The 21580-nt window shown below is 46.0% G+C and overlaps 1 protein-coding gene across 3 annotated transcripts in view; it reads left to right on the top strand.

The window, feature by feature from the left end:
* The window catches only part of ARHGAP35 (Rho GTPase activating protein 35), a 122345-nt gene that overhangs the window by 84347 nt on the left and 16418 nt on the right, over window positions 1-21580 (top strand). The gene's annotated exons all lie outside the window — the stretch shown is intronic.

Genomic DNA, 21580 nt, shown 5'->3' on the forward strand with positions numbered 1-21580 from the left:
TTGGTGTGAAAGATGTCTGAAAATGGCAAGGGTTTCAGGAGTGCCTCCCAGGTGGCTCTGGGAGGGGAGGGAGATTTTTGATAGGGGTAGTGTTGGAAAATCGGCCTTTTACTGTTTACTCTATACGTAATTGCTATATTGTATGAAAAGAAGTTTAGCAATAAATGTATATTACTTTAAAAAATTAAACTGTATAGAATTGTTTGAAGTGGAAAAGTAAAGTTGCTTTCTCATTCCTCGTAGATATCTGCTGTTAGGAGTTTGAATGGTTCCCTTGCAGAGATTTATTTTTCGTGCATATACATATACATATACATAATAAGCATCACGTGCACAATGTGCTTATACACAGTTGGAGCAGCACTAAGCATACAGTTCTATGGCTTATTTTTTTCCACCTAAAACACATGTTGTGAACATTTTCCCATATTGGTCGGTATAAACTACTTACTACAACTACCACCGCTACTTTTTCCTCTTCTGCCTCCTCCTCCTCCCTTTCACTGCATAGTATTTCTTGGTCTGGATATATCATCATTTATTTGCTGTTGAGGGACATTGTTTCTAGTCTTTTATTACAAACAGTGCTGCAGTGGATATCTGTCTATAGGCATGTGTATGCACACTCAAACACAGGTGTACAAATATATCTGTGGGATAAATACCCCAGAGTGGACTGAAGGGTACGTTTTGTGTTTTGATGGATATTGCCAAAATACTGTTCAGTGTATAAGGGTAGCACATGTTTTTAAAATGGTCATACGTTAGAATTGCAAGATGCCTTAAAAATCATGTAGTTCAGGGGCTCCCCTGGTGGCACAGTGGTTAAGAATCCGCCTGCCAGTGCAGGGGTCACGGGTTCGAGCCCTGGTCCGGGAAGATCCCACATGCCGTGGAGCACCTAAGCCCGTTTGCCACAACTACTGAGCCTGAGCTCTAGAGCCTACAAGCCACAACTACCGAAGCCCGCACGCCTACAGCCCGTGCTCCGCAATAAGAGAATCCACCGCAATGAGAAGCCCGCGCACCGAAACTACATTGTAGCCCCCGCTCGCCGCAACTAGAGAAAGCCTGCGCGCAGCAACGAAGACCCAATGCAGCCAAAAATAAAGAAATAAATAAACTTATTTTCAAAAACTCATGTAATTCAACTCTGCGATATGGGTAAATCTCACGAACGTGTGGAACAAAAGAAGCCAGAGACAAAAAAATATATACTGTATGATTCTGTTTATATAAAGAAGAAAAACAGAAAAACTTACTTGTGCTATTATAAATCAGGACAGTGGTTATCCTTGGTGAGGAATAGAGACTAGAAGGGGGCTTCTGGAATGCTGGAAATGTTCTGTATCTTGGTCTGGGTGCTGTTTACATGGTGTGTTCAGTGTGTGAAAATTTATCATTTTACACTTCTCTATAAACTTATAAATGTGTATTATACTTCAGTGAGAGTTTTTTGTTTTTTAAAGCATCTAGTCCAACTCTGGTTTTATAGATTAAGACCCCAAGAGTTGAACGCTTTCCTTCCTCTCCTGCCAGATGCAGATGAGGTTTCCTGAGAGCCTCATGCTGGCTCTGGAGCCCCGACCTGTCTTGCCAATATTGGACTAGTGATGCTGTTGGCACTCGGAAAGGCTGTGAATGTGTGACAGAGTCTCTCACCCTTGAAGAATGATGGTGTGTCTGAGAGCCAGCTGCTGTGTCAAATGGAGTTTCTGGTTTTACAGCGCACGCTGCTGTGTTTGGGAATACCCTAGCACAGGCCTCACACACCCAGTCGATAAGACAAGCTCAGAAGGCTTACAGCTGAGGAGAAGTCCAGTTCTCTGTCATGCCAGCCGCCTCCCTCGTGATTTCTTCTCCTTGAGCTTCTTCTCCTTGCATCCTAATCTGTACTTCCCACTGCTTATTTCTGATTGTTTTCAGGCCAGTCCCTATTTTAGATCATTTTATCTTTTTCAGTAAAATTGTTTGTTTAAAGTAAAAAAGAAATAGATTTCTGTTGTATCCTTCCTGGCCTGCTTTAGGAGGGTGGTGGAGTGGTGGATTCCAAGGAATTGTTTTGTGTGGTATGTGACTCCAGGATTTTCAGCATCCAGGATTCCTTTATTTTGCTGTGGAGATTCTATCTGGAAACTTTCTGTGAGTCAAAGCATAGTTGGGTTGTTTGAGCATTTCCTGTGGTCAGAAATTTTCCTTGTGGTCAAAAAATTGATCGGAGATTAAGATGTCTTCTGAGCACTTGCTGGCATGCACATACCTATTGACTTTGCTAGTGCTAGGAGCACATGTGTGTGGGATGTCCTGTTTGATCATGAGTTAGAAATAATGGCTAAATTACAAGAGCCAGCCAGCCCTCTTAACATAGTACAGTCTTACTATCATGGCCGAGTCCATGTCCTGACAATACCAAGAGATTGATTTATGCAAATTTAGGTAAGTATGTAAAGTCCAGCATGGCCACCTCTTAAACTTAAACATCCCTGACACATGGAGGAAATGTTAAAGGTAGTTACTGATCTATTCTAAAGGGGGCACTGGTAAATACAATGCTGGGGTAAGACATTCCAGATATGATATTGAAGAGACACCAAATTGGTAAGTCCTTATTTTGAACCAGATGGGGCCTTCTGTAAGTGGACCCTCTCAGTAGAAAATTCTCATGTTGGACTTCACTCCAAGCCCCTACCCCACCTCACTACTTTCTGCCCTTTTGTTTCCCTTCACCCTCTGCTTCCTTCCTCCACTCTGGCCTCAGCGAATCAATTTGTTATCAAAGATCCAGCTTGAATTATGCCTTCTCACTGATTGGCCATCCTTACTTCTGTTGACCTCGCCCTCCCTCTTCTGGACTTCTGTGCCAGTATTGTCTGTGTACTCTGCTTAGCAGTCACATGTTCTGCCTTACAGCTTTTCTTTTATTATCTTTAATTTGATTACACTTTTCACATCTTTACCTTGTCTGCCTAAATTGTCACCTCCTGAAAGGATATGACAATGTTGGTGATTTTTATATCCCTAGGGTAGTGTCACCCAGGTAGTATGCTTTCAGTAATGATTTATTGCTGTGATACCCTGTTGCCCAAATACCACCATGTGTCATATCATCAGAGATGCGATTACTATAAATAGAAAATTCAATTGCTAATTTATTTTGCAAACTTGAGCAGGTGGCATCTTTCTTTGTCTTCCTTTACACCATAGGTCAATCTCCACTGAAAAACTGTGTGACAAAATTATTTTCAATTTCCGACTGACTCAGCTGACCCTCTGGATTTCGGGTAGTATTTGCTTGTCAGGGCAGTTTCAGTTCAGCAGAAGAGTTGATGTGGTTTGTTGGAGCTTAGTGGAAGAAGATTTTACCTGGGTTTTAAGATCAATATGTGAATTCTTTGAAAAGATAGAATAGGCATAAGCCAACAAGAACGCAGGGTGAGACTATAAAAGTCTCAAAAACTTGCAGAAATGCATAGTCTTTAAGTCTTTGGTAGCCTGTCCAAATATGAAGCATGGATCTAAATTTTTATTCAGTTATCATAGTACTACCTTTTGTATCATCTCCTGTGTCTTGTGACAATTACTTTATCAACCATTAAATCCTAAAAATTGGGTCTTTTCTAAGATGTTTGTTTTACAGATTTCACTCTCTTGTTTTTATACCAAAATCATGGTTCGTGAATTCTTATTTTATAATGTGTTCTAATAACTGGTAGAATTAATCATTTTCAACTCTTTACCAGAATATTCTATAGCCTCACAGTATCCTAAAAGAGTAATTAAAAACCTGTTATATGCCAGTTCCCCTTACTTAGGCGCTGGAGGTTCAGCGATGAATAAGACGGTTCACATTTTCCTAGCAGGGCTCTCAGTCCTAGTGAAGATTAGAGTCAAGACCAAGTTAGTAAAGGAAGTAGTTGGCAGCAAAGCTTCCATTTTTCTACAGCCCCATTGCCTAGCTTATACGCCCAGCAGCCACCGAGGTCTACAGGGTAACCTTCCAGCCTGCCTCTGTGTGATATTTTTTATGGGATCTTTTTTTTTTTTTTTTTTTTTTTTGTGGTACATGGGCCTCTCACTGTTGTGGCCTCTCTCGTTGCAGAGCACAGGCTCCGGATGCGCAGGCTCAGCGGCCATGGCTCACGGGCCCAGCCACTCCGTGGCATGTGGGATCTTCCCGGACCGGGGCACGAACCCGTGTCCCCTGCATCGGCAGGCGCGCTCTCAACCACTGTGCCACCAGGGAAGCCCTATGGGATCTTTTAAAGATAGTTTTGCTACTTTTTTCTTTTTTACAAAGTATCTTAATATGACTTTTTTGAATTATTTTCTTTAGTGCATTTAACCATTCCATTGAGATTTTTTTTTAATATATTTATTTATTTATTTATTTGGTTGTGCCAGGTCTTAGTTGTGGCATGCGAACTCTTAGTTGCGGCATGCATGTGGGATCTAGTTCCCTGACCAGGGATCGAACCTGGGCCCCCTGCATTGGGAGCATGGAGTCTTAACCACTGTGCCACCAGGGAAGTCCTCATGCCATTGAGATTTTTATTTGGTTTATGTTTAAAATGCAGTTCAACATCTTTGTGTAGTGTATGGTCTTTCAATTCAAGGTCATGATGTCTCTGTGCATTCTTTTCTCTTCATTTTTCTCATAATTAGTCATTGTAGTTTTTTAAATTTATTTATTTATTTATGGCTGTGTTGGGTCTTCGTTTCTATGTGAGGGCTTTCTCTAGTTGTGGCAAGCGGGAGCCACTCTTCATCGCGGTGCATGGGCCTCTCACTATCGCTGCCTCTCTTGTTGCGGAGCACAGGCTCCAGACGTGCAGGCTCAGTAATTGTGGCTCACGGGCCCAGTTGCTCCACGGCATGTGGGATCTTCCCAGACCAGGGCTCGAACCCATGTCCCCTGCATTGGCAGGCAGATTCTCAACCACTGAGCCACCAGGGAAGCCCTGCAGTTGTTTGTGTTTACTTTCTAAGGTTGATGAGGTCAAGTGTAATGAATGTTTGTCAACCTGTAAATATCTGGGCCTATTGAGTACAAGACGTTTTCAATGCTGAGGAGATCCTGAGCCTAAGGCCAGGTCCCATTGGAAAGAGAGCTACATGGAAGAGGAAATTAATAGTTCACAGCAGTGAGTTTGCCTCAAGTCCGTGAGGCTGAAATGTTAGGTGGAAGTCAGGGAAGGAAGGAAATTCTTTGAGCTGGCTTGATACTTGTCTGGGCTGGGGGCTTGGCCTGAAAGATAAGTTGGATTCTGTAACAAAGGATGGAGAAGAATCTTCTAGGTAGGGGAGGTGGACTGAACAAGATTCAGGTGTAGAGGTGAGAGGTGCTGTTGACCACATAGCTATGTTGCCCTAGAATCCTTTGAATGTCAGGTTCTGGCATTTAGACTTGGACAGGGGTTTTCAGTTTGTCTGTCTCAGATCCCTAGGATTCTAAGGAAGGTTTTCTGTGTGGAAACGGGGAACGCAGGCCACTGGGATTCTGGGTCCTTCACCCTTAAAGTTCGGTTTAAGATTTTATTTGGAAAAAGGATTTTGGTGCTCTTGAGAAAGGTTATCAACCCTTGTTATCATCAGTGGGAAGGCAGGGTTTGAAGGTTTTTATCTGAGAGAATTCGCTGAAGCTCTCGGAGGGCACTCCCTTGTTACCTTCCCATATCAGTCAACCTAGTCAGTCGATGCTGTTGTTTTTACCACTTGAGTGGGTCTTGAATCTGGCCCCTGCCACTGCAATTAATCTCACTCTCTTCCTGGTTTATGATCGTAGCCTCTTGGTAATTGGTCTTTCTCCTTCTGGTCTCATGTCCGTTCAGTCCTTTAGCCACACTGCTGCAAATATCTTTGTAAAATGAATGAGATCACATCACCTTCCCACGTTTAAAATTCTTCATGGGCTTCCCTGGTGGCGCAGTGGTTGGGAGTCCGCCTGCCGATGCAGGGGACATGGGTTCGTGCCCCAGTCCAGGAAGATCCCACATGCCGTGGAGCGGCTGGGCCCGTGAGCCGTGGCCGCTGAGCCTGCGCACCTGCAGCCTGTGCTCTGCAACGGGAGAGGCCACAACAGTGAGAGGCCCGCGTACAGGAAAAAAAAAAAAAAAAAAAAAAAATTCTTCAGTGGCTCTCCATTACCTCCAGGATAAAGTTTAAGGCTGTTGCCAGCAAAACCGGCCCCTGTCCATCATCTAGCCTCACCTCTTGCCATTTTCATCCACGATGATAAACTTCAGCCGCACAGATTAGAGCGGCATGCCACTTCTTAAGCTTTTGTGCTATTTCTCATCCGCGGTACCTTTACTTGCCGTTCCCTTTCAAGAGTCCCCTCCTGGCGTCCTTCCCTGGCCTACCCTCTGAGCCAGTGCCCACCACCCTGTGTTCTGTAGTGCTCTGTGCAGTGCTCTGTGAACACTTACACTCTGGACTCTGATTGTCTTCCTTCCTCAATGGATCCTAAGTTCCTTGAGGGAAGGGACTGGGTCTTCATCATTGTATCCTCCAAACCAAGACACAGGGCTCTAATAAATGATTATGAACGAATGAATGGTGTAGAGACATTCAGAAGACCTCTTTCCTCAAAAGTGCCATTCAGTGGAAACGTGGAATTGTATCTAAAGAAAGGGAGAAGTAAAAAGATGCATATAATACTAAGGTCTTGAGCAAGGTTGCAACATCTGAGTGAGAACTAATTTCCCTGTGTTCTTAGTGCGAGGGGTAGAGGGTGTATTGCTAACAGTCCAGGGAATGTGAAACTTTCGAGGTAGGATACTTAAATAGAGGGTCTCAGAAGGAAGGGAGCTGCGAGTCAGCAGAGCAGGGGGAAAGAAAGCGAGTGGATCAGGCTGCCTGGGCTAACGGGAGACTTGGTGTCCCGAGGGTGCGGCTGGCCATGAGGATTCAGGTGCACCTTTTCTGAGTTGGGAGAATTGTCTATAAATCACTTTAGAGTTTAGAGTTCAAAAATAAGGGAATTCCCTGGCGGTCCAGTGGTTAAGACTCGGCGCTTTCACTGCTGTGGCCCGGCTTCGATCCCTGGTCGGGGAACTAAGATCCTGCAAGCCATGCAGCATGGCCAAAAAAAAAGAAAAAAAGCTGTTATAATAATTATGATGATAATAATAAATGGAGGATAGGTGGATAGATGTTTTACCCCAGGGGATTTGGCACTTAAAATTTTTCAGTCCACTGCAGCCTGTATCAGTTCAGAGGTCCTTAGAGCAGAGACCTGCTCTGACAAAGATTCCTCATTACCTGGTGATTTCTCTTCTCCCTGATGCACCCTGGGACTGCTTGAGCTATTGTTCAGCTACCAGGAGCAAGCAGAGGCTGGGCGGAGACAGCGTTGGAGTCTCCGTGACTCTAAGTGAACATTTACATCCAGGCTAATCTGAGCAGCAACAGGCAGACTGTTAGCGAACACTCTTCCTTCAAGGATGTAAAGACAGAGAGCTTGACTGTCTAAATAACAGTTGAATGAATTGTTGTCTGTGGGGTGTTGTCAGCCTCAAAGAAGCAATCAATTTTCTCTCCTTGCCCTCTGAAAAAGAGCTACTTGTGCCATTGTTAGATCTCTTTGCTACAAGTATTCTTGGGTTGGATTTGGCTTCTGAGTTTATCTCCATTTTCAGGAATCCTTCCCTGAATACCCATCCTCCCACCTGCCGAAGGCAAGGTAAGGTGTCCCTACTGGCAGAACCAGTAGGCTGTCTGCTACTGGTGTGCAGCCCTGTTGTCACCACTCTGCATTCATTGTCTTTGTCACTTTGCTGCTTTGTTTCCTGCCACGCTGCTACACTAAGGAACTCAAGAGCAGAGACTGTCTCTGCTTTGCCATCACCTGGCACAGCACCTGACGTGCAGTAGGCACTTGGGTATTCATTGAAGGAATAAGTGATTTTTTTTTGTCCCATGTACTAAATCAGTTAGATTAAGGCAGATAGGAAATAGTCACTAGATGCAAGATGAATTCTTGAGGATTGATCACTTAAAGATCTCTTCTTGGCAAGTCTGTCTACACTTTTGCTTTTTTTTGCTTCTCTTTTTCCCTGCCCAGGCTCTTAAATTGATTGCATAAAATTTTGTTTCCCTTTGAATGCTGTAGGGTGCTGCTGCCTATCTTTGGAGTTTACGTAAATATTTGTTGTCTAAGGGACCTGGTATGGTTAGAGCAGGGAAATTGGGGAAACGCAGATTCGCAAACCCCTGGAAACTGTGACCTGAAGAACTGTGTGGGTTTATTTTTACTTAGGGGCGCATAACCTAGGGACTATGGATAGGCTTCTGGAGGCCTGTGAACCCCTGATTTTCTACAGCTATTGGTGAGATTGTATGTGTGTGTATGTGTGTGTGCGTGCACCGCACAATGTGGATGCACCAGAATCTACAGCCTTCATTAGGTTATCAAAGTAAGAGGAGTCTCCTCCTCCCAAAAGGTTAAAGACTACTGTGCAGCCAAGTGTTGGTGGAATACCTACCATATGATCCGGAGCAAGCGGGGGTGATGGCACACCTTTGTCCTCAAGGAGTTTATGATCCAATAGAGGTTAAAAGATTTGATCCTAAACCTCTTAGAGCTGGCAAAAGAGAGATCAGTGAGGGCTGGGAGATAGATTTGTTAGGCTTGAAGGATGAGTAGCATTGAAGTGACTGAGACTAGATCAAATAGTTTTCTCTTCCCAGCTCTCCAAGACAGGAAGCCTCATAGCTTCCCAGTGATTCCATGCAACTTGCTGGTCCAAATTGGTTATAGTCCACCTCCAGTTTTACTGTGTGCCCATCCCCTCCCATTGGATCCTTTCCAAATAGAGAGTCACTGATCTCGTATACTCATGACAAACAGCAGTAATAGCAGCTAATAAAGCTTTTAATGTGGTAAATGTTCGCTCCTGGCTTTATGTTCGGTATCTCACCTCCATATTACAGATTGAAAATAAACAACCCTCCTGGGTGCTGGAGTTTAGTAACTCCCTTGGTTTTATCCCTCCCCACAGAGAGATGGCTTAGCACACATCTGTCTCCCTTGTGTGTTCACAGTGACCGCGAGAAACAGACGCCCAGCGTCAGCAAGCACTTTGATGTGTGGTGTACCATTCCTCAGAGGACACCAACCCAGTCTTTCCTGGAACTGCCTTCCAAAAAACCCTGCCAAGCTAGTAAATGGAAAATGGCTGCTAAGTGTTCGGAATAAGTAACAGGCATATATTCTGGCTTTATAACTCACTGAGAGCAGAGTACAGTGTTGCCCTGATGGAAGGCAGCAGGACGAAAGGCCAGACTCTCCCTCGAGCTGGTTTCCTACAGCTGTTGGTGAACTCCCAGGCTGCTTAATCTACTTGGGAAATGCTCTTCATTTAGCCCCAGCATGCGGCACAGAGCCTTCTACGGCACCTGTGGGCAGCGAGGCAGGCCTGACCCCCAGTACGTTCCTTACCTTCTCTGAGTCTGTGTTTCCTTGGCTTCCTTGCAAGGGTAGTTGTGCATATTAAGAGACAACACGTGCCAAGCGCCAGTTAGGACCTCACGTTGCCAAGCCCGGTGCTGAGTGTTTCCATGAGTCTCATCCCATTCTCATAGCAGTCTTCTGAGAAGGGTGTAATTTCCAATTTTCTGAAAAGGAAAAGGGGATTCAGAAAGATGGGGATTGGAGCTGGGACTCTAATAACCCAGAGCCATTATTACCCTTTTGGCCACATCGCCTCCCTTCACTGGGGTAATTTGAAGCCCAAAGAAGACATCAGTTGGGACCTGCCAGCTAATGGAGCAGTGGGATCAGGCAGCTGATGTCGTACTCTGGTACCCTACACCAGTACCCCCTTTCTAACTGCATGGGAGGGTTTTCTTCCCTCCTGACACCGGCTGTGTGGGGTCTTTCCCAATACCACGTCAATTCTCCGACACCAGCCAGGTGTCCTGCCACGCAGTTCTGGCACTAACCACCCGGAGTTACCATCAGGCTCTGCAGGTTCAGGGCTCAATCCCACAGAACCGCCCTCACTTCACCACGCCAGTTGCAAGTCCCTGGGCTGTGCACAAACTGTCTGACTTGGCCAGAAAGTCGGGGGTTCCCACAGCCTCCCCGCAGGTTTGATAATTTATTAGAACAACTCACAGAACTCAGGAAAATGCTATGCAGCTGATCCTTGAACACCACAGTTCGAACTGCGTGGGTCCACTTATACTCAGATCTTTTTCAATAGTAAGTACAGCCGTCCTCCCCATCTGCGGTTGGTTGAATCTGTGGATGCTGGACCACCGACACGGAAGAACCGCAGACATGGAGCGTCGACTATAGGTTATGGGCGGGTTTTCAACCGTGTCGAGATTCAGCACCCTTAACCCCCACCGTGTTCAGGGTTCAACTGTCTTACTATTACAGTTTGCTATAAAGGTTACAACTCCGGAACAGCCAAATGGAAGAGATGCCTAGGGCAAAGTATGGGGTAAGGGACACAGAGCTTCCATGCCCTCTCTGGGCACGCCACCCTCGATGTGTTCACCAACCTGGAAGCTCTCCGAACCCTGTTGTTTAGGGTTTTTATATAAAGGTTCCATTAAACCTATATAAACCTTCCATTAAACCAGGCATGATTGATTAATCATTGACCACTGGTGGCTGAGTTCAGTCTCCAGCCCCTCTACCCTCCCTGGAGGTGGGGGTGGGGCTGAAAGTTTTACTCTTTTCATCAAGGCTGGGTCTTTCTGGTGACTAGCCCCCATCCTGAAGCTATCTAGGGCGCCCCCCCGCCCCCCCCCCCCCCCGCCAAGGGTCCACCTCATTATCATAAACTCAGGTAGCGGGTAACAAGGGGCTTGTTATGAATAACAAAAGACGCTCCTATCACTCAGGAAATTCCTGAGGGTTTTTGGACCTCTGTACCAGGAACTAGGGACAAAGACCAGATATATATTTCCTTTATTATACCACACTGTCCCTGCCCTCCCTGCAGGGTTCCTGCCAGTGGGCTTCCTTAGCCCCTCTATGGACACCTAGGGCTGAATTGGCCAGTGGCCTCTGAGGCTGGGAAGGAGCCGCAGGAGGAGCCCAACCCTGGGCCGGTGTGCCTCTCGTCGTGCCTGGAGGACGGTGCTCATGCAGGGCCGTTTCTTCCTGGAGCACCCCGCCTGCTTTCTTAGCTACTCTCCCGTGGCTTAGAGGACAGCATTAATCTCAAAGTAGCACTAATCCCTTTTTATAAGAGAAGGAACAAATCCTCGAGTTCTTTGGGCAGAGGCCACTCACAGCCATGAGAATGGAAAGGACCCACATTCCAGCCCTTTCTTCTGTGCTTCAGGCTGGTGAAGCTGTGAGCTTCGTAGCATCAGACTGAAACGATGCAGAACTTTACCAGGTTCCTTCCCACTTGGGACTCCCCAAAAAAAGCCTCCATATTTGCATCCTCATTTATCGTAGCCACTTTCTGCAGTTACCGTGGAAGAGAACTGGTGGGACTGGAGCTGTTAAATCCAGTCAGTTATTTCCCGGCACTCAGCCTAGGTCTCTGTGATCCTCTTTCAGAAAAGGCAGCTAATTTCAGTAGAGATACCCCCATCTATCACTATAATAGTTTAATAGGTGCTGTTAGTTACAGCTCGAATATACCAACGGGCTTTATGTGAGTAACTGCCATATTTATGCTGCTTTGAATTGATGGTAAAGTGCTAAAATATGAGGTATGTGGTTTCATATGCTATGATTTTATGGGGGTTCTGTGTTACTTAATCTCTCCCTCCCCCTATAATTCTAGGTTAGCTTGTTGCTTCCTCGTTATCCAAATAGTTTTTAAACAAAGCTTTCTCCACGTTTTTTGACTACTTCCCATGTGCCCATTTCTCACCACCCTCCTGTATTCTGCTTGCTTATAAGTTAAACACAAGTCATTTGCATTCCGAAAATGCCTTCTTGCCATAAAAGCAGGCAGTCAGCTCCACTCTGGGCTCTTTCAGATAAGCAGCGTTCACGTAGCTTGTGACTCGGCAGTACTAGCAGATTTCCTTGGGACCCAGTGCCCTGATCGGAACAGCATGCCCTGGCAAGCTGCCTGGAGAGCCCAGCAGCCAAAGCGAAGTAAAGCCTGTTTCACAGAGTAATCCCGCCCTTCCATCCAAGACAGAAATCATCTGGGTGGAAGCCCAAGTCCCCAGGACAGTTCCAGCAGGCCTGCCTTGCCTGGCTGGTCCGTTGCACTTTCCCCCTCCACAGCAGTGAGCTTTGGTGGACAGGCCGCTCTGCCCTTCGCCAGCGGAGAGGAGATGAGACTGTTTTTGCCCCGACAGGCAGTGCAGCAGGCTGTCCTGTCACAGCAGCCCTGGGGAGCAGCACCCACTCTCGACTGAGGGCCCTCGCTGTCTCCCTCCCTCTCCCTCATGGGGGGCGTGCACGTGTGCGTGCGTGTGTGTGTGTGTGTGTGTGTGTGTGTGTGTGTTTCTGTCCAGCTTCTGGGAAAGAGTGCAACCCTCTTGTGGGGGATCCCAGGCAGAGCGAAGCTGTTGCCCTGCTCTGGAAAAGTGAGCAGGCCAGATCTAGAGACCACACGTAGACAGCAGATGGCTTGCCCTGGTGAGAGCAGGAATTCACTCAGTCCCCATGGCTTCTCTAGGGAGCAGCGGAAGCAGGGAAACCAGTCCATAAAGGAAGGTAGGAGTTGGGTGCGCTTGTGTACGAAGCACCTTTTCTGTGCTGGCCAGGCCTGAGGCTTTCTCTCTCCCATATTCTGTGGGCTGGGAGGCCTGCCAGTATGCCTTGAGGCACGAGGGTGGTTGAGAACAAACTACTTCAGTCCGCTTCCTTCCTCTCTTCAGCCAGAGAAACTGCACTTTTATTTTCAGGCATGTGTTCCTCCTTCCCTCCTTTCTGTGGATAGTTACTGAATGCCTTCTCCAGGCACGAGTTAACTGTGCCAAATCCAAGTACATAGAACGGTAATCAGAAAACATGCCTGTTCTCCTTGGAGGACCAGCATGCAGCGAATAATCACACAGCTGTACAGTAACTTTCAAGTTTTGCCCAGTGCTATATAGAGAAAGTATGGGGGTAGTGTAGTGCGCTGGTTAGACAGAGGCTTTGGCGTCTGTATGGGAATAGTCATTATGGTAGTATACAACTCATAGGGCTGTCGTAAGGGTTTCGGAGACAATGCGTGTAAAACGCTTATCACTGTGCCTGACCCAAAATATGAGGATTGCATAAATGTAAGCAGTTTTTATTATCATAACTGACTTAATTTAGATCCGGGGGTCCGTGGAGACTTCTGAGGGAGCAGTGTTTAGCCAGCCAAGAAGGTGGAGGTGGAAGTAGAAGGTACAGCCTATAGGAAGGCTCGGGGGCAGGAGGGGCTCACGCTTCGAGACTCTGAAAGGCCAGCATGATTGGAGTGAAGTGGCTTGGGGGAGGGCAGCAGGATCAGGTGTTGATGCGGCCACCAGGCCACATGTGGACAACTTTGTATTGGATCCTAGATGCAGACAGAGTACAGATTGTGGGCTGGTGGCTGGTGGGGACCACGACCAGATTGAATACCAGAGTGTTAACAGCCTTCTAACCTATGAAGTGTACTTTCTTAGTGAGGCCAGGAAAGGAGGGACACTGGGCTGTGATTGGTGACATCACAGAACCTTTCATGGTTCATTGGGAATGAGGAACCGGAAAGCAGTTAACCTCTGCCCTCACTAATGCTTGAGAGGAATCTGCCTGTGACCTCAAGGGGCTTTACCTGGGGGCCTGCTGTGGAAGGGAGGTTGGCATTGTATGCATGGGGGGTGTATTGTACCTGTGTGTTAGTTTAACTGTTTCTTTGTTGGTGGCTCTTTGTTTAGTCAATGAGGACCCCCCCCCATGGCAGTGACACTAGCTCACCTCCGAGTCACACTGCCATCACCCCCGTGCCACTGGGCTTGAGTGTGCTGGCGAAGTCACACTTGGAGCCCGAAGGATGCTCACATTCTTGGCAGTAGGGTCTCCCAGCTGCTCTTTGCTTCGTTGCTGCTTTGCAGAGTACAGTCTGCTCACCTCAGTTATAGGTCACACTCCTCTCCCCTCCATCCCGTGCTGCCCAGAAAGAGCAGTATTAACTCTGGGCTGGCCTAAGGTTCACTTTGTCATAGTGGTTTTCTTAAACACATATATTGGGCTATGCGTTTCCTTGAAAGTCAGGAAACAAACAGAGCCCCTCATTTGGCTCAGAGCAGGGTCCAGAAGCCCTCTTTCACAGTTAATGACAGTAAATACATGGGTAGCTTATAAAGGATCAGCCAGATGCTAGAGCCATATGATGCCCCAGACTTGGTGTGATATTTCCATCTCTTCCCTTTCAGATCTCTTCTCTCCCTTCCTCCTCAGCCTTGAGATTTATGACGTGGCTGTGTGTACATGCAATGGCGCTGGAAATGTATAAAGCCACAATGCCTAGTTGTGGGGCTAACACCCGGTCAGGCAGTCATAATAGAGTGCTAGTGGCATTCTGTCATGGGGAGAAAGGAGGTCTGGCATTGCCAGAAACAGATCTTGATTGGCGAGGGAATTACCAAGGGAAGACAGCTAACAAAGGGGCACTGGAGGGGCCAGAGTGACCCTAGTGTTCAGGTAATAGAAGGGCCAGAAAATCATTCCAAGCACATCCAGAACAGGAAGGCAACAGGGAGACCTAGTGGGGATTCTTTAATGTTATCAATAGTAGAACTTCATCATAGGAATAAAGCACGGACACTGTCCATTGGCTGCTGTCTGTCGAGAGAGGAGGCAGCGTTTTTTCTCTGGCTCTCCCTGCTTATCCAACTGACAGATGAGAACACTGAGTGGGGTGTGAATGAAGAGACGAATGCGTATAAGTAAACAAGGGAGGAATGGAAAATCCTTCTAACCCGTAATGAATCTGGCATTTATAGGATAAAGCCTACATATAATATGTAAAGGATAAGGGAACAGGGAATTAACGTTGGAGGGAGTAGCGTGATGTTTAAATGCACAGTCAAGGTGGGAGGGAGGCTCAAGAGGGAGGGGATATGGGGATATATGTATGCATATAACTGATTCACTTTGTTGTACAGTAGAAAAGAACACACCATTGTAAAGCAATTATACTCCAATAAAGATGTGAAAAAATAAAATAAGTGCACAGTCATCCAAGACAGAGACTCGAGTGAGCCAGTTCAGAGCCTGCTCCCCCCACCATGTACACACAGCTCTGTGGCCTTGGGCTTAGCCTCTCTGAGCCTCTATTTACTCTCTGTAAAATGGGAATAAAAATAATAATATTTACCTCAAGGAATTATTGGGTGGATTCACTATGATAATTCTAGTGCAGAGCTTAGGAAAGTACCTGGCACATAGTAAGCCCTCAGCAAGAGTTAACTGTTATTATTATTGTTTTATTATTATCATTATTATTTCAGCGTACCAGCCATTTGTATTACTTGCTTTCATATGTGTAATCTCAGTATTCACAACATCTCAATAGTCATTAATAAACAACCCTGTATTTGTTGAGGAACCAAGGCTTTGAGAGGTGGAGTGATTTGTCCTCAGTCACCCAGCAGCTGTAAGACAGAGCCAGGATCAAAACTGAGGTTACTTTGGTGTCAAAGCCTGTGTGTGTGTTTAATATTTTTCTGCCAACTGGCCTGTTTTGGCCGAGCCCTCAGAGCAGGCCATGCCTACAGGGAGGCGCTGCTGTTGAAGCTTGTTAAAATGTAAAGAAAGGGCAGGGGGAAGGCATCATGTTGTGGGCTTTACGTAGGTTATCTCATTTGTTCCTTGCAGTAGTCTAAGAAGGTGGGGGTTAATCCACTGTAGAGTCAGATGTGCAGAAGTTAAGAGTCAGGATCCGAACCCGGATCTCCCTGACAGCAAAATTCAGGTGCTCCTCCACTTGCCAGCTTGCTTTCCACTTAGATCATTAGGATAATAGCCGCTCCCTTAGCCCTGTGCTAAGACCTTGTTCAGTGCACCCCACCAGGGTGTACGGTGGGGACTGTTCTGTGTTGTGCAGGAAAGGAAAGGAAGCGCGATTGCCCAGGATCTTACAGCCAGTAAGTGGCTTGTGACTCCACGCTAAATGCTCAGCCACACCCTAGCCCTTTCACCTTCCATCGTGGCGGGGGTGCTGCAGTGTGACCCTCAGGAGGAGATGGACTGCAGTGACACTGTTGGCATTTGACCCAGAGAGGTCAGCCCCCTTCAAGACAATTTGGACTTTATGCTCGATGGGGTTTCCTTTTCTCCCAGAATTCTCAGCACCCCTCTGGCCTTGAAACTTAGCCTGCCTGAGACTTACCTCTGGGATACAGGAAAGAAAAGGAGAATGGTCTATTAGATGCGTTTCCTTAAAAGTTGACAGAAGTAGTTTAGTAGTTAAAGCCTGTCTGATGTGGGGCGTTTTACAGCACTGGCAGCACCAATTAAAAACATTTTTAAGGACTAAAGTGCTGAGTTTTATATCTAAATATAGAAAGTGAAAAATAAACAAGTCAGAGTTTGTCTTGGAGGAAGTATTGATTTGTTGCTAGAAAGGAAACTTAGGAGGAACTGAGTCCTGGTGTGACCGAGCAGGGGCGAAGCCTGGCCGGGGCAGACTACGGAAAGACTTCAGGCCAAGAATGCCAGTGCCGAGAAGTGGTGCTTGGGATCCAGGAATAAAAACTTTTTTGGACGTTTCAGAAAATCAGACATGTACCAGAGCAGAAGGTGGTTCTCCTCTCGGTTTCCAAGCTCCTACAGGTCACCTGTCCATTCTCCTGGGGCCCCTGGTGTGGCAAGTGCCACAGGCATCTCTCGGCCGCTGTGATGGGGAAGTCAAGGGTAAAATATGCCAGTTCTTAGCCCATAGGGAACGCCTCGTGGCTGGCATTGCTGGGTCATCTAGCCTTCTGTCACCAAAATAGTTTTGAGGAAGACCACAGCTGAAAGCTCTGTGAAGGATCTTATCTGCCATGTTGGGTGCTCAGTAAATTTTTTTAAATTTATTTATTTTATTGTATTGTATTTATTTTTATTTTTGGCTGCGTTAGGTCTTTGTTGCTGCGCACGGGCTTTCTCTAGCTGCAGCGAGCTGGGGCTACTCTTCGTTGCGGTGCGCGGGCTTCTCATTGCGGTGGCTTCTCTTGTTGCGGAGCATGGGCTCTAGGCACGCGAGCTTCAGTAGTTGTGGCACACGGGCTTAGTTGCTCTGCAGCATGTGGGATCTTCCCAGACCAGGGCTCGAACCCGTGTCCCCTGCATTGGCAGGTGGATTCTTAACCACTGAGCCACCAGGGAAGCCCAGTAAATATTTATTGAAAGAAAAAATAAGGCCTCTTTGCTTTTCTCTTTTTTAATGTCCTTTTGAAAAATCACACATGGCCGTGGTTTAAATAATGTGTAGAGGCTTGCTAACAAATAAAAAGTACCAGTTTTAATACTTTTTGGAGATGCTTTTTTCCTGAAGTATCTGGTATTTATTTTTCCTTATGTATTGCCCCCCAGTTTTATTGGATCATAGATCTTAAGAGTCAGAGGGACCTTAGAGGCCTGGACCATCTTCTAGAGTGGTGGCGGTTCTCACAGTATGGTTCCTGGACCAGCCGCATCAGCATCACCTGGGAATGTGTTGGAAATGCAGAATTTTGGGGCTCACTCCCAACCAACAGAATCAGAAACCCTACAATTGCAGCCCTGTAACCTATATTATAACCAGCCCTCCAGGTGATTCTGCTGCACGCTCAAGTTTGAAAACTGGTGATTTAAAACGCAGTAGTAGAAGAACACAGGCTCTGGAAGCAGATGGGGTTCAGATTGCAATTCACTAGCTCTCTGACCTCGTGCATGTTACTTTACCTCTCAGCCTCGGCATTCCAATCTGTAAAATGAGATTAGTAATAATCTCTCTGAAGGAGCTATTGTGAGAACTGATGTAAAAATGCACGGTAAGGACTTACCATTATGTGCCTCACACATAGCATTCAATAAATGGTTTATTACTGGTGTTATTAGCTGTCTTCTTAGACCAGGTATTAATCTTTTTAAACAGCATCCCAGACAGATGGCTATGCAGTGAGAAGGGAGTTCAAAAGCTCTGGCCTTTATAATGAGTGACAGCTGTAGCTATTATTATTTTATATATTGAGAGAATATTTGCCTTCCTGTCATTCCCATTCTAGTCATAGCTCTGTTCTCTAGAGCCATTGGAACAAGACTGTTCTACGTAGAAATTGTTTCGATTTTTGAAGATAGCAGCCTTGGCTATTCTGAACTGTCTCTTGTTCTATTCCCACATGTTAACTTGTTTCTTTTGTTCTATTCCCAAAGATTAAAAGATTCCCAAAGAAATCAGTAGGGCTCTGTAAAAAAAAAAAAAAAAAGACCTATTGCCGAGATTCTGCTATGGTAATGGGTCTTTGGAGACTTCTGGTATGTAGAGATGCCTCATAGTTTAAGATTGAAGCTTTCTCAGTGGGACCTCTAACCATGGAACACATCTTGTGGCTAGGGGGTACTGCTTTCTGCTGGCAGGTGTGAGCCCGAGTCAGCCCCTGAGTGTTGCTGTATGGGTCTGCGGGTCCCAGGATGCACACCCCTTGGAATCCAGCGTCTCTGCCTAGGGGCCTGCTCCAGGCCCCCAGCCCTTTCCCTGATCTGGTCCTGGGCTCCTTGGCAAGCTGCCCTTGCTCTGCCGGGCATCCTAGTTCTCACCTGTGTTGCTAGCTCTCTGTTTCACGAGCAGCCTGCAGTTTGCAGTCTGCTCTAAGATTATTGTTTTTATTTAATTGATGTCTAATTAATAGTTGTGAAAAATTGTACTGGCCAAGCAGATGATACCTTTCCTAAATTATGCCATGTTGTTGTGTAGAGCAGTGGCAGAATTGCTATTTTAAAGTGGGATTTTGTAATATAAACGTGTCCAGATTACAGGAAATACTAAGTTGATGATTAATTGATGCTGTGGAGCTGACCTTGCGCTTTCAAATGCTTCCACTTTTGTGATCATCCATCTAGTGAGGTTTCAGCAGGCCCACACCTCTGGTAATTTCCCGATAGCTAATTTGCAGTTGGTTTTCTGCCTTGTGATACCGGGGCAGGTGGTCATTAGGAGACAATGCAGAGGGCTCCTCTGTCCGTGCTGAAGGTCAGGGTTGCCAGAAGATGATGAATGGCCTGAAGCTGTCAGGATCTTCTCCAGTTCAGAGAGTGCCTCTCCACACTGGGGCTCAGGATCTGTGGACATTGCTACTTCATCGAGGACTTTTTAAGCTCCTGCTGTTTGTATCATTGTCTTCTTTGTATTAGAGAGGGCTGATATTCAGGTAAAGAGAAAAGTGTAGTGATTTTTTTAAACCTAGGGGGTGAAGATTGAATCTGTTGACACATACCCAGGGCTTGTCAAAACGTGGGTGATTTCATGTGTAAGCATGTGACGTGTTACCCGAGATGTGAAATAGGTAGAAAGTTTAAATATGTCTGAGAATAGTTTAGAAAAGTTACTGAGGAAAGAGACCATTGTAAAATTACTAACTAGGGATGGTGAACAGGGGCCACCCTGACCTCTAACTTCTGGAGGTTGACAGCAATAGAGGGGATGGACCATCTCAAAATTGGCTACCCAGAATACTGAACGCCAGTGGGTTTCACTCAAATGTGTTGTTTCTTTGAGGGGATTGGTCGGGGGGAGACTGTGGTCTGGACCCCAGCCTGATGGTGGATGAATGTCAGGCATCTTCTGGAACAGTGTGGAGGCAGAAGAGTAGCAGAGGCCCTAGACTTAGACCACTCTGCCTCTTACCAGCTATGCAGTCTAGGGTGAGGACTTCACCTTTCTGAATCTCCCTTTTCTCATCTGTATTCTCTCTCTATCCAGTAGCCCCACCATAAGGGGTTGAAGATTCGATGGCATCATCATTCATCTAATAAATGAGTGGTGGATGTGGACAAGCATGTAGCCCAGTGCACAACATGGTGACTATGCAGGAAATATTAACTCCAAAAGGGAGGGCAGTGGGAAAGGTCACCACTGGGCTGGGGTGTGTCCAGGGCCTCAAGTTTGGATAGTGTCTGCACTTCTTGTGCCGAGTACAGTGATGGCGCAGCTCCTTTGTAGCTAGGCATTGCACAGTAGGGTGTCCTTGAGGCTGGTCTGTTAACCCCCTTTTCTCTGGGGTGAAAGGGCCCATGTGCAGTTAACAGCTTTTAGGCTAGGGAATTGATGACTTCTGCTTTTATGTTCTTCACAGTTCACCTGCCACCAATCTGGGGCTCCAGAAACAGGCTGACTGCTTTTATCTCGCCTGATGGGTGCCTCTCCAGAGGCATCAATTACGGTGATAACTGACGTTGAGACACTTGGCTCTCAAGAGCCTCCTAATGGACCTCAGGGCCTAGTCCTCTATCCACTGTCCGCACTGCCTTCTGGCGTTCAGTAGTGGCTCCAGGGTGCTTCCTCAGTGCCCCTTCAGCTGGTCAGAGTTGCTCAGAACCATGATCTTCAGAAGGGAACCAGGGTTGGTTTGGCCATGAGATCCCATCTTGGCTTTCACAGTGACGTCATTGTCCTTTAGACCCATGGTCTTAGGGGCGCAACAGTGGACTTTCCTTCCTGGAGAGAAGGAGAACCAAGTTGAGAGACAGTGCTTGGAGTCCACTGCAAGCTGCACAGTACTTCCTGTGCCAAGGGGTGGGGAGTGAAGGGTGGAGGGAGTCATTCTCTCACTTGGTACTTTATATCCTCCCATGTTATTATTTAATTGAATTTTAGCATTGCTTTTTTCCTTACCTAACACTGTACACCAAGTAAGTTCCAAAAGAATCGCAGAGTTAAACATAAAAAAAAAAGTTGTAAAAGAACAAGAAGGAAGAAATAGAAGAAATAGAGAATATCTGATCTAGGAACAGGAAAATCCTCTCTAACCATAAAAACAAATGAAGACATCATAAAGAAATTGATGGGTCTTGAAAACCTAAAATTTTTGAATTATGTACTTCCAAAAAATCCAGTACACAAAATTAGAAAACAGATAACAAAAGGGAAAAAATGTAAATATATATAACATTAACATAGTCAGTTCTTTAATATTCAAGTACAAAATGAGAAGAACCACTCCTATAGGAAAATGAACAAGAACATGAATAGGAAATTCACAGAGTAAGAAATACACACTGCCAAGAATCTTTTAAACTTAACTAGCTATCAAAAAACGTAATTGGGGCTTCCCTGGTGGCGCAGTGGTTGAGAGTCTGCCTGCCGATGCAGGGGACACGGGTTCGTGCCCCGGTCCGGGAAGATCCCACATGCCGCGGAGCGGCTGGGCCCATGAGCCATGGCCGCTGAGCCTGCGCATCCGGAGCTTGTGCTCCGCAACGGGAGAGGCCACAACAGTGAGAGGCCCGCCTACCGCAAAAAAAAAAAAAAAAAAAAAAAAACGTAATTGTGGGTTATTCCTAACAGTGAAAACTTGGAAAAACCTAAATGATTAACAGTAGGTTGTTTTTAAATTACTGTATATTTTGATGTCTTTAAAATCATGTTGTAAAAAAACATTTAATGATTTAGGTTCACAACATACTTTGTAAATGAAATGGGTGGGTTAAAACAGTATTCTCTCCATTTTG

This window comes from Mesoplodon bidens (assembly GCF_964165515.1).
Source record: "Mesoplodon bidens genome assembly, chromosome: 18".
Classification (NCBI taxonomy): Eukaryota; Metazoa; Chordata; class Mammalia; order Artiodactyla; family Ziphiidae; genus Mesoplodon; species Mesoplodon bidens.